At 42.5% G+C, this 11,851-nt stretch overlaps 2 pseudogenes; both read right to left on the bottom strand.

Annotated features, from left to right (window-relative positions):
* Positions 1–1,424: 1,424 nt before the first annotated feature.
* LOC142440202 (sideroflexin-2-like) lies at positions 1,425–3,569 on the bottom strand (annotated as a pseudogene).
* A 4,538-nt stretch (positions 3,570–8,107) lies between these two features.
* Positions 8,108–8,347, bottom strand: LOC142441106 (dolichyl-diphosphooligosaccharide--protein glycosyltransferase subunit TMEM258 pseudogene; annotated as a pseudogene).
* Positions 8,348–11,851: the final 3,504 nt, after the last annotated feature.

Below are 11,851 nucleotides of genomic sequence, written 5' to 3'. Positions count from 1 at the left end.
AAAAATTCAAGCCTTCGGGCTGCAATATTATAAGATTTTATGGGATGCAGGGAGCATAAAAAGAAGACGGAAAGAATACGCAGAGTCACTGTACCAAACAAACTAACAGACATTCAACGGTCACAGGAGAGCATGTGAGCAAGAACCGATGATACTGAAGGAATAAGTTCAAGCTGCACTGAAAGCATCAACCAAAACAAAGCTCTAGGAATTGATGGAATATCAATTGAAATGCTTCCATAAACTGATGAAATTTGGAGGATAGCTACTTGGCCAAATGACTAGAAGAAATCAATATTTGGGCCTATTCCAAAGAATGGTGGCCCGACAGAATGCTCAAACTGTAGAACAATATCATTGATATCAAATGCAAGTAAAGTTCCACTACAGATCATCCAACAGCGGCTGCAGTAGACCATTGACAAGGAGCTTCCAGAGGTTCAGATCAGAGTCAGAAGAGGCCTTGGAATAGGAGATATCACTGCTGATGTCAGATGGCTCTTGACTTTTAGCAGAGACTACTAGAAAGAGGTTTACTTGTTTTATTGGCTGTGTCAAGGTATTCGGCTGTGTGGACCATAGTAAACCAAGGATAGCCTGGAGAACAATGGGAATCTCGTAACCCTACATTGCGCTCATGTGGAATTGATATATGGATCAAGGAACAATTGTGAGACCAGAACAAAGGCATATTGCACGTGTTACTCTCAAGAAAGCTCTGTGTCAGGGTTGCACACTTATTCAATCTGTATGCCGAGCAAATCATCAGGCAAAGATGATTTGACTTACATGGAGAAGAATGTGGCCCCAGGAGTTTAGGAAGACATTTTTTCCTGAGATATGCAGATGACACAACCTTGCTTGTTGAAAATGAGGCAGTCTTGAAGCACTTGCAAGTGACATCAAAGATTGCAGGCTTCAATATGGATTATGACTCAATGTACAGAAAAACAAAACAAAGAAGCCCTCACAAGTGGACCAATAGGTAACATAATGATAAATGGAGGGAAAGGTTGAAGTTGTCAAGGATTTTGCCTTGCTTGGTTCTCATGGAAACAGCAGTCAGGAGATCAAAAGACATATTGGACTGTAAATTTTTGGACAAAACCTCTTTTAAGTATAACAACATAAATATATTACTTTGGCTTCCCTGACCCAAGTCACGGCATTTTCAATCTCTTAATGCATATTGGACATTGGAAACTTGGACATTAAATAAGGAAGACTGGAGAAGAATTGATGATTTGAATTGTGGAGCTGATGGAGACTATTGAAAGTACCATGCATTGCCCAAAGAAGAAAGACACCTTTCTTGGAAGAAGTATAGTCAGAATGCTCCTTCGAGGCAAGGATGGCGAGACTTAGTCTCAAGTACTTTGGAAATGTTATCAGGAGAGACCAGTCCCTGGAGAAGTTTATCATGCTTAATAAACTAGAAGGGCAGCAAAAACGAGGATGACCTTCAAAAGATGAAGCGACACATTTTCTAAATCAATGGGCTCAAACATGAGAACAATTGAGAGAATGGAAGCGGTCTGGCAGAGTTTCCTTCTGTTGTACGCAGATGGACCCACTATGGGTTGGAACCTGCTCAGCGACACCAGTCAACAACGACGGTCTATTTCCTTGGTGGCACCGTGGTTAAAATGCTCCCCTGCTCTCTCAAAGGTACTGTTAAAGGCATCGGCCACTGTGAGGGAGAAAGGTGTGGCAGTATGTAGTCAGGAATATCACAGTCTTGAAAATCCTGTGGGACATCCATTGTGTTCTATAAGGTTGCTATCAACTCAACAACAACAACAGTCAATCTTTTTGTTTGCTTGTTTGTTTTGGGGGCAGGACACTTTATTTAACTTAGTTTCCAGACAGACAGTTCCTTGGACTCCTTGAAAGAAGTGTATTCAATTCACAGTGATTATCCTTTGCACAGGGCCAGCAAATTTACTGGCCCCAATTCACCTATGCATTAACCCCAGGTGAGCCACAACACTCCCCGAGGAGTGAGGGACACCCACAGGACAGCCAGACTGGGGAAGGGGAGAGAGATGACTGTACTTTGCCAAGCACCCTTCCAGGCACGTTGGCCCAGGTGTATTTTCTCACTGGGCTGCACACCAGCCTCTCTTTGGTGCCTGACCCTGTGGGCTGAGGGAGGCAGCCAGGAAGCTGTGTTCACTGTAATGTGAGGTGTATGCTTATATGTATTCTGTTTGATCAGTTAGTGGGTTTCTCTTTTAAACGAGTTCTGAGACAGTGGAGGAGTGTGTGGCTGGGTGGCGGTTGGGGGTTGGGGAGCTGGGAGAACTGCCAATGTCACAGAGATATCTCAAGAATAGACTCAGGACAGAGAACAAAATCAGTGTCAGGAGGTAGGCCCAGCAGATGGCTTTTTCTAGCTCTGGTAATTCCTGGGAGCCTGACAACTCAAGTTTGACAGCACTCCCAAAGAAGCCCTCAGACGGTGGGCCAGGGTGTGGGGGAGTGGGCAGCAGGTGGGCCGGGTAGAGGGAAGAAAGCAAGGTGAAGGACGCCTTTGCCTCATCTCTTCCTGACTGAGGTATGCATGGCATGAGTCAAAGATGCCACTGCTTGGGAGAGGAGGAAATTAAGAGAATTGGAGAGAATCATTTCTCTGGGTTCCAGTGGCCTTTCCTCAATTGTGACCATAACCCCAGCATCCCAAAGGCCTCCCAAGGCCCACCAATGGTCACCTCGAGTATCTGTCCCAGGCAACAGCAACTTCTTCCAGTTCCTGGTCTCCAGGGATTAGGGTTGGAGTTAGGTTGTGGATAGAAGGCCTTGATCTCTATTATCCCCCTGGTTCAATTTTACTCCCCAGGTACCTGGGATGGAGGAGCGATACCAGGAAGATCATGCCTGGCATTGCCATGGTGATCCAGGAGGTAACTACTTGGGTGATAGCCATGGCTACAGCTCTCTGAGAATGGCCAAGCTCCATGTCATCTCTGGCCTTCATACAGATGCCCTGGATGAGTTCCTGAGGTCGCATTATCAGGATATTGACACAGTGAGCGGCTGCTAGGATGGCACAGGGCACCCAGTGTCCACCAGGGGTGGAGCGCTGTATGTCAACATGCTCCTGACCACAGCAGTGGGCACAGTCGTGCCTGTGGATGTGAAGTAGGAAAGGGTCATCTGCATGATCAATGAGGGGGAAGCCGTGTTCCTGTTGGTGTAGTTGACTGGTTCACCCCCTGCCAGAAGACCACCTCCTGCTGGCACCGACCTGTGGGCCTGCAGCATGAACCTGTGAGCATCATGCCCCCATGCACCTGGATGACATTTATCTTCTCCCCGGCGTTGGGGTGGAAGGTTGAGTCTTACAGTTTCTTGGCATATGGAAATTATTCCACTTGGGTGCCTGGGGTCTCAGTCCCCATCCTGCTCTTCTCTACCATCAGCGTGGCCCACTCCAGTTCCCGCTCCCAGTCCTGTGCCAGGATTGTGTGGGAATCTGAGATGCTTAAGAAGTACTTCACCAGTCCCAGGAAAGTGCATTGGTCCAAGCAGTGAGCAGTGATTTTGAAGCCTGACAGGTCGGCCTTCATCCTCCTCCTTTGGGCCAAAAGCACCTCCAAGTCAGTGCTCTTGTTCTGTGGGTCCAGTGCCCACAGCCATGTCAGCCTGAGGAAGGCATTCCCGTGCTTGCTGAATGAAGAGGTCCCATTAGCTGGCATTTGGAGATTCAATCTGACTGCAGGAGAAATGCACTAAGACAATTGCTATAAAATGCAGCTCGCTTTGGAAGCTTGGTCTAGACACCACTGGCCATATCCTGGGACCAGGCCTAATCTTCATGGAAGCAGACTGTCCCATCTGTCTCCTACCATGGACCTCTGAACTTTCAGTTAGCACTGTATTGCCAGGGCTTAAGGATAGCAGCTTAGTCTCTGGAACTAGTCAGAAACTTCATGTAACAACTTGCAAGCAATTCAAGTACCATTATTGGATTTTAATTTTCTCATTTCCAAAGAGACCACCTGTTTGTTTAATGAGCTTTAAATGTCAGTTATTTATGGATTCTTCTTCATGGTTGTTTTACTTTTTTTTGGGGGGGGGTCATATCCCATCACATCCATACTGTTATTGACCAAACATTTTTTTATTTGCTTTCAAAAAATATTTTTAAAATCATTTTATTGGGCCTCTAACTGCTCTTATCATCACCATCCATCCATTGTGTCAAGCACTTTTGTGCATATGTTGCCATCATCATTCTCAAAATATTTTCTTTCTACTTGAGCCCTTGGTATTAGCTCTTTTTCTCCACCCCCACCCTCCCTCATGACCCCTTAATAATTCATAAGTATTTTTTTCTTCTTTTACACTGACCACTGTCTCCCTTCATCCACTTTTCTGTTGTCCCTCCCCCTGGAAGGCATTTATATGTAGATCATTGGGATCATTTCCCCCTTCCCCCCACCTTGTCTTTACCATAATGATATCACTAATCTCATTATTGGTCCTGAGAGATTTATCCATCTTGGATTCTATGTGTTGGAAACTCTTATCTGTACCAGTGTGCATGGTCTGGTTTAGCCAGATTTGTAAGGTAGAATTGGGGTCATGATAACGGGGTTGGGGGAAAGTAAAAAGAACTATAAGAAAGTTGTATGTTTCATTGGTACTATACTGCACCCTGGCTGGCTTGTCTCTTCATTGCAACCTTTCTGTAAGGGAATGTCCAATTGTCTACAGATGGCCTTTGGGTTTCCACTCCTCATCCCCCTTCACTCACATTGATATGATTTTGTTGTTCTGGGTTTTGATGCCTGATACCTGATCCCATTGACATCTCATGATTACATGAGGAGGTGTGCTTCTTCCATGTGAGCTTTGGTGCCCTTGTTTATCTCAAAGGCTTTAAGACCCCAGATGCTATATCTTTTGACAGCTAGACACGATCAGCTTTCTTCACGACATTTGCTTAGGCACCCATTTGTCTTCAGTGATCCTGTCGGGAAAGTGAGCATCACAGAAGGCCAGGTTCTTAGAACAGTGTTGTTGTATTGTGGAGGGAGTGCTTGAGTAGAGGCCCAATGTCTGTCTGCTACCTTAATACTTAACATACAAGTATATGCACATAGATCTATTTCCCTATCATTATATAAACATACATTTACATATGCTCATGCCTGTATTTAGACCTTCATAAATGTCCTTTGCTTCCTAGTTCTTTCCTCTATTTCCTTTGACTTTCCTCATATCCCACTATCATGGTCGGCCTTCATTTAGGTTTCAGTAATTCCTCTCAGCTACATTGCCCTTGGTCAAGCCTCACCAGGCATCCTATGCCCTCCTCACCATTGATTTTAGATCACTTGCTGTTCCCTAGTCCCTGGGTTTGTTGACACCCTCTTACCTTTCCCCCTACCTCCCCTTAAAGACAAAGCAAAATAAAACAAAAAAGAAAATAAACAATAACAACAAAAACCAATGACAAAAAAAGAGAAAAGCCTATAAGTAGCTCCAAGTTTGTTTGTTGACCTTTATGTTTTCTGGTTGAGTCTGTTGAGGTGCCACAGCCTGACCCCAAAGTCTATTTTTGGTATTCCTCGGGGACTTCATTCCCTTGCTGCTCTGTTGAATACCCTTAGTGTTTCACCCCAGTGTGATGGGATCAGTTCGGGCACAATTACTGCACTGTCTCCAGTGCTGTCCATTGCCCCCTGCCCCACCCCCATAACACTATGGGTCAGTGAGGGACATCGTGTTTTGTGGTGGGGCCAGCCCTATGGTCCTCTTTGTGCATTGGCTGTTCTGAGCAGGAATATCATCCTGGGGGCTTGGTGGGCCAGGATGTGTTACACTCTCTCTCCTCCTTCCCTCTTTGTTTGCTCCTGTGTGCTCTGATCAGATGTGCCCCTCTCCCTAAGCTGTAGCTTCAATGCTGTCCTCTGAAGGGCATTCTTTTAGGGGGTGTGTTGGGGGTTCCACATAGTTGGGATTGGGGCTGATGCTTTATGCCCGTATGTTGCATTCATGACTTGGCAGCACTGGGTTTAAGTCTAGTCCCTCGCTCCCTTTCCTCAGTGGACCAAACATTTTAAAAATTAGAGTTTTTTCTTCTTTTAACTCTGGGAAGTGAGTAGTGATATCAAATCAGGTGTAGTGAAGACAATGGCTTAAAAAAGAGAAAAATAATACAGTTCCGATAGAGGGCAGAGGAAGAAATACAGAGCAGGGCAGGACAAGAAAAGTGTAGGTCTGAGGAGTGATCTGAACATAAGGAAGATTTTGTGAGAATACGTGAAGACCAGAAGACCAGACGAGCTGGTATTTCTTTAGGAAAGGTGTTTGATTAAGATTGCTGTTGATAGCCACTGCTGAGTCCTAGTAACAGAACAAAGCAGTGCCCTCTCCTGCATGGTCCTTGCAATTGCTGCTAAGTTTGAGCCCAATGATCCAGCCAGTGTGTCAATCCATCTCATCAAGGGTTGTCCTCTTTTTCTGATGACTCTATCAAGCATGATGTTCTTTTTCAGGGACTAAACTCTTTGGATAACACAGTCTCATAGCATGCCCTATCCAGGAGCTTTCTGATTGTACTATTTCAAGACAGATTTGTTTGATCTTCTGACATTCCAACACACTTTCCATGTTCTTTGCCAGTATCATCATTCAAATAGACTAATTCTTCGGCAGCCTCCCTTATTTACTGTCTAGTTTTCACATGCAGACGAGTCGATTGAAAATACCCTTTCTCGGGTCAGGCTCACCTTAGTCTTCAAAGTACCACCTTGACTCTCCAACATTTAAAAGAGGTATTACACAGCAGATTTTCCTAATGCAGTGTGTGGGTTGATTTCTTGACTGCTGCCTTCATGAGCATTGATTATGACAACAAAATACAAGAAAAATTAATTTTTGATGACCCCAATCATTTTTCCATTGATCATAATGTTGCCTATTAGTCAAGCTGTGTGGATTTTTGTTATCTTTACATTGAGTTGCAGTTCATACTGAAGGCTGCAGTCCTTGACCTTCATCAGCAAGTTCTTCAAATCCTCAGTTTCAGCAATCAAGGTTGTGCCAGCTGCATATCACAGTTTGTTAAAAAGCCTTCATTTAATCCTGATACCAAGTTCTTCATATAATACAGCTTCTTTGATTATTTTCTGAGCATATAGTTGGAATAAATATGGTGAAAGGATACAACTCTGACACAAACCGTTCCTGTTTTTAATCCATGCGGTGCTTCCTGGTTCTGTTCTAAAGACTCCCTCTTCATCCTCGTACAACTTGCTAATGAAAATAATGGAGTGTTCTGGAATTCCCGTTCTTCTTAGTGTTATACATAGTTTGCTATATCTACATAGTCAAAATGCCTTTGCATAATCAATGAAACCCAAGGAAGCATGTTCCTGGCATTCTGTGCTTTTAGCCAGGACCTTTCAGCGATCACAGCCCTGTGACTGGCCATCTTCTGAATCTGACTTGAATTTTTGGTAACGTTCTGTTGTTGTCCAGCTGCAACAGTTGTTTATCTTCAGTCAACTTTTAAATTTCATGTGACATTAATGATATTATTCAATAATTTCTGAATCCTGTTGGGTCACCTTTCTTTGGAATTGACACAAATAGCAATCTCTTCAAGTCATTTGGACAAGTAGTTAGCTGTCGTCTAAATTTCTTGGCATAGATGACTGATGTTTCTAGAGCTTTGTCTGTTTGTTGAAAGTTTTTCATCTGACACTCTGTAAATTCCCGGAGAGTTGGTCTTTTGCTAAGCATAGCTTGGACTTCTCCCTTCGTTACCATGGGTCCTTGATCATATTCTGCCTCTTAAAATGGTTGGGTGTTGACTAGCGCCTTTAGTACAATGACTGTGTATTTCTGTGTATTTCTTCCACCTCCTTTTGGTGCTTCTTGCATTGTCCAATATTTTCCCCAAAGATTTCTTCGATGCTACAACTCAGCATTTGATTTTTCTTCATCTCTCTTTTTTTTAACTGTCACACCTCTGCCTTTATTGTGAGCATAGGGGCAACTCTTTCAGAAAGGGTAAAAAAAGACCCAAACTGTAATTTACAAAAGGAGGGATCCAGTGAAGCTGCTGGTTGGTTCCCCGAGGGGCTGGGGGTTGTCATACGTAGATGCCAACCCAGAGCAGCAGGAAGAGGACCCCAAAGCCCATAAAGAGCGAGGCCACCAGAGAGATGAGGAGCTCTTTGTAGATGTCCCGAGTGTACCTGGTGGAGGTCACCTCGTAAACGAAGAACCAGGTGGTGAAGAACATGCCAATGGCCAGGAGCACCACAGTCAGATGGGGGAAGACAGCTGGGTTCACCGGGCTGGTATACCTGCTCATGGCCTTGAGCTCCATTTTGCCAGGCACTGGATCCGCCGCCGTTTCGCCACCGGAAAAAGCGTCTTTATCTCTTTTAACTTGAGATATATTGAACATGTTTTTTGGGGTTTTTTTGCTTTCTAATTCCAGGTCTTCGCACATTTTGTTGTTGAATTTCTGCAATCTTGAATGGATCACAGTTCATATGATAATGAGATGATATTAATGATAACATGCAATTGCTGAATAAAAAGACACCTATAACTGGATTTTGATAAGAGCAAGTCACTCATAGATAAAACCTAAAAAAACCTAATCCAGTTACCAGTGAGTCAATATTGACTCATGTCAACCCATGAGTTGAACATTGGAATGACTTTTTTAGGGTTCTCTTGTTTGTAATCTTTATGGAAGCAGACCTTCAGGGCTTTCTTTCATGGTCCTGCTGGGTCCACTCAAACCATTAATCTTTATATTAGTATTTGAGCACAAACCACCTGCATTACCTGGGAATTTTAAAAAGGCTTTAAATTATTTTAATTTTTTTCCCAAGAGCAAAACAGAATTTTGGTCATCATCATATTCACTTGTTCTATGACTACTATCATGCTGTGGATTTGAATTGCAAATTTGGTTTTTTCCTTGCTCTTTTCCACAGAGGAATGCAAGGACCACCAAATATTTATTCACTTCGTGCAGTTGCACACACAGCTCAGGCTAAGACCAATGGGAACATGTGGTTAATTCATTTCCCTCCATTCCCCTGGTTAGTTTCAAGAAAAGACAAGTTACAGTAGTAAAAAACAAAACGCAAACTAAACTCAACAATATTGAGGCTATGCAGCCTCATAGTGGCTTTTTAGATTGAGGAGAATGCCTCTGTGCGTTTCTGAGACTATAAATCTTTATGGGAATAGAAAACTTATTTTTTTTCTGGCTGAGTTGGCTGGTAATTTTTAACTACTGCCCTTAGTGTTAGTAGCTTAATATGTAACCATGTGGTTATTGTTAGGTGCCATGAAGTTGGTTCTGACATATAGCAACCCTTTCCACAACAGAACAAAACACTGCACTGTCTTGTACCATCCTCACAATCATTCATATGACTGAACCCGTTGCAGCCACTGTGCCAGTCCACCTCCTTTCAAGACTTCCTCACTTGTGAAGTGCCCCATCATTTCACCAGACATGATGTCCCTCTCCAGGGACTGGTCTCTCCTGAAAATATGTCTGTCCTCGCCTCTAAGGAGCACGTCAGCCTTATTTCTTCCAATACAGATCTGTATATCCTTTTAACATATTCTAAAAGGACATATTCTTCTCCATCACCACAATTCAAATGCATCAGTTTTTCTATGGTCTTCCTTATTCAATGTCACACTTCCACATGCATATGATGCAATGGAGAATACCATGGCTTGGGTCAAGTGCACCTTAGTCCTCAGAGTAACATGCTTGCTCGTCAATACCCTAAAGAAATCTTGTGCAACATATTTACCCAATGCAATAAGTCTTTTGATCTCTTGATTGCTGCTTCCATGAGCATTGATTGTGGATCCAAGTAAGACAAAATCCTTGACAACTTCAACCCTTTCCCATGTTACATGTCCAGTCGTGAGGATTTGGGTCTTCCTTACGTTGAGTTGTGCTCCATACTGAAGGCTATAATACTTGATCTTCATCAGCAAGGCATTCAATCCCTCCTCACTTTAAGAAGACAAAGTTGTGTCAACTGCATACTACAGTTTGTAAAAAATTATTCATCATTTTATGGGGGACTCATACATATCTTTTAACAATCCATCAATCAATTGTATTAAGCACACCTGTACATATGCTGCCATCAACATTTCCAGAACATTTTCTTTCTACTTGAGTCCTTGGTATTAGCTCCTCTTTTTTCACCTCCCTCCCCCACCCTCTCACCCTTATGAATCCTTGATCAATTATATATTTATTATTGTGATTTCAAGTCTTACACTGTCCATTGTCTCCCTTCACCCACATTTCTGTTATTCGTCCTCCTATGGGAGGACTATATATACAACTATCCAACCTTATGCTGAGATCCCCGTTCTCCCCCCTCCCCCCAACCATTCCCCTGACCTCATTATATCACTACTTCCACTACTGTTCCTGAGGGGTTTATCTGTCTTGAATTGCATGTGTCAGGAACTCTTATCTGTACCAAGGTGTGTAGTTTGGTCTAGCTGGATTTGTAAGTAGAACTGGGTCATGGTAATGGGGGAGAGGAAGCATTCAGGAACTAGAGGAATGGTGTGTGCTGCATCAGTGCTAGACTGTACCCTGACCCTTGTGACCCTTCTGTTGGAGGGTTGTAGTTAAGCATATCACCATACTTAGATGAAAACATTTCATTACTTTAATATGGGACATACTACAGGTTTTTAATAAGCCTTCCTACAATCCTGATGCCACACTCTTCTTCATATCAACCAGCTTCTCTGATGATTTATTCAGCACATAGATTGAACAAGTATGGTGAGAGGGCACACCCTGTCACATACCTTTTTGATTTTAAACTAGGCAGTATTCTTTTATTCTGTTTCCACAACTGCCTTTTTCATCCACATACAATTCTTCATGAGCACAGTGAAGGGTTCTGGAATTCCCATTGTTCTCAAGGTTATCCGTAGTTTATTATGGTTCACACAGTTGAATGTTTTACATAGTCAATGAAACACAAGTAAATCTCTTTCTGGTATGCCATGCTTTGAGCCAAGATTTATCTGATGTCAGCAATGCGTAACCATAGTAGTTAGTAAAGAATAATACTTATAGACCCTTACACGACAGGGCTGCTATGAGTTAGAACCAATCCAAAGACACTGGGCTTTGGTCCAGACTTGACATTTTTTAATATGTAAAATTGACAGGTTGGTTCTTTATTGATAATTAAAGGGGAACATGTGCTCATATTGAGAAAGAGAGGCAAATAACTATAATTTCATTTTAAGGTAAGTAGCCATTATTCTGTATTTCAGACTTCAACTTTTTTTTTCCAAATTGCAACTTAATTAGGGTTGTAGTTAATTATATCACTATATTTAGATGAAAACATTCCATTGTTTTACTGATTACAAGTTGTATTCCTTTCCTTAATGAAAAACAGTGACTTTGAGTCTTAAAATTAGCTTAGGAAATGAAGAACAAAATTAGGTAGGAATAAATCTGTATTTCAAAAATAGTTTAAATATCAAATCGTGTATGTGATGATTAAGCAGGAGAAACCTCTAAAGGTATAAAAACACATGTTAAATTGTTTTTTTTAGAGAAGCAATACCAGTGATGTATATATATGTATGTATTTAGAAAGAAATTTGTGCCAAGAAATGGCTCATACAGTGTGGAAGCCAGTAAGTCCAGCCCAGTATAAGTCCATAGGTTCAATGTTAAGTTGGAGGCTTCTCCTGTCTCTTATGTGTGCTTAGTGGGGTCAGGTGAGAGGTCACTAAAGAATTAGGAAGCGGGATGACCACTGATTAGTGGATACAAGGTCGAATGAATCTAAGGTCAGAA

Source organism: Tenrec ecaudatus, chromosome 2 (assembly GCF_050624435.1).
Source record: "Tenrec ecaudatus isolate mTenEca1 chromosome 2, mTenEca1.hap1, whole genome shotgun sequence".
NCBI lineage: Eukaryota > Metazoa > Chordata > Mammalia > Afrosoricida > Tenrecidae > Tenrec > Tenrec ecaudatus.
Note: the sequence above shows the minus strand (reverse complement) of the source record. Positions and strands in the feature narration are given on the sequence as shown.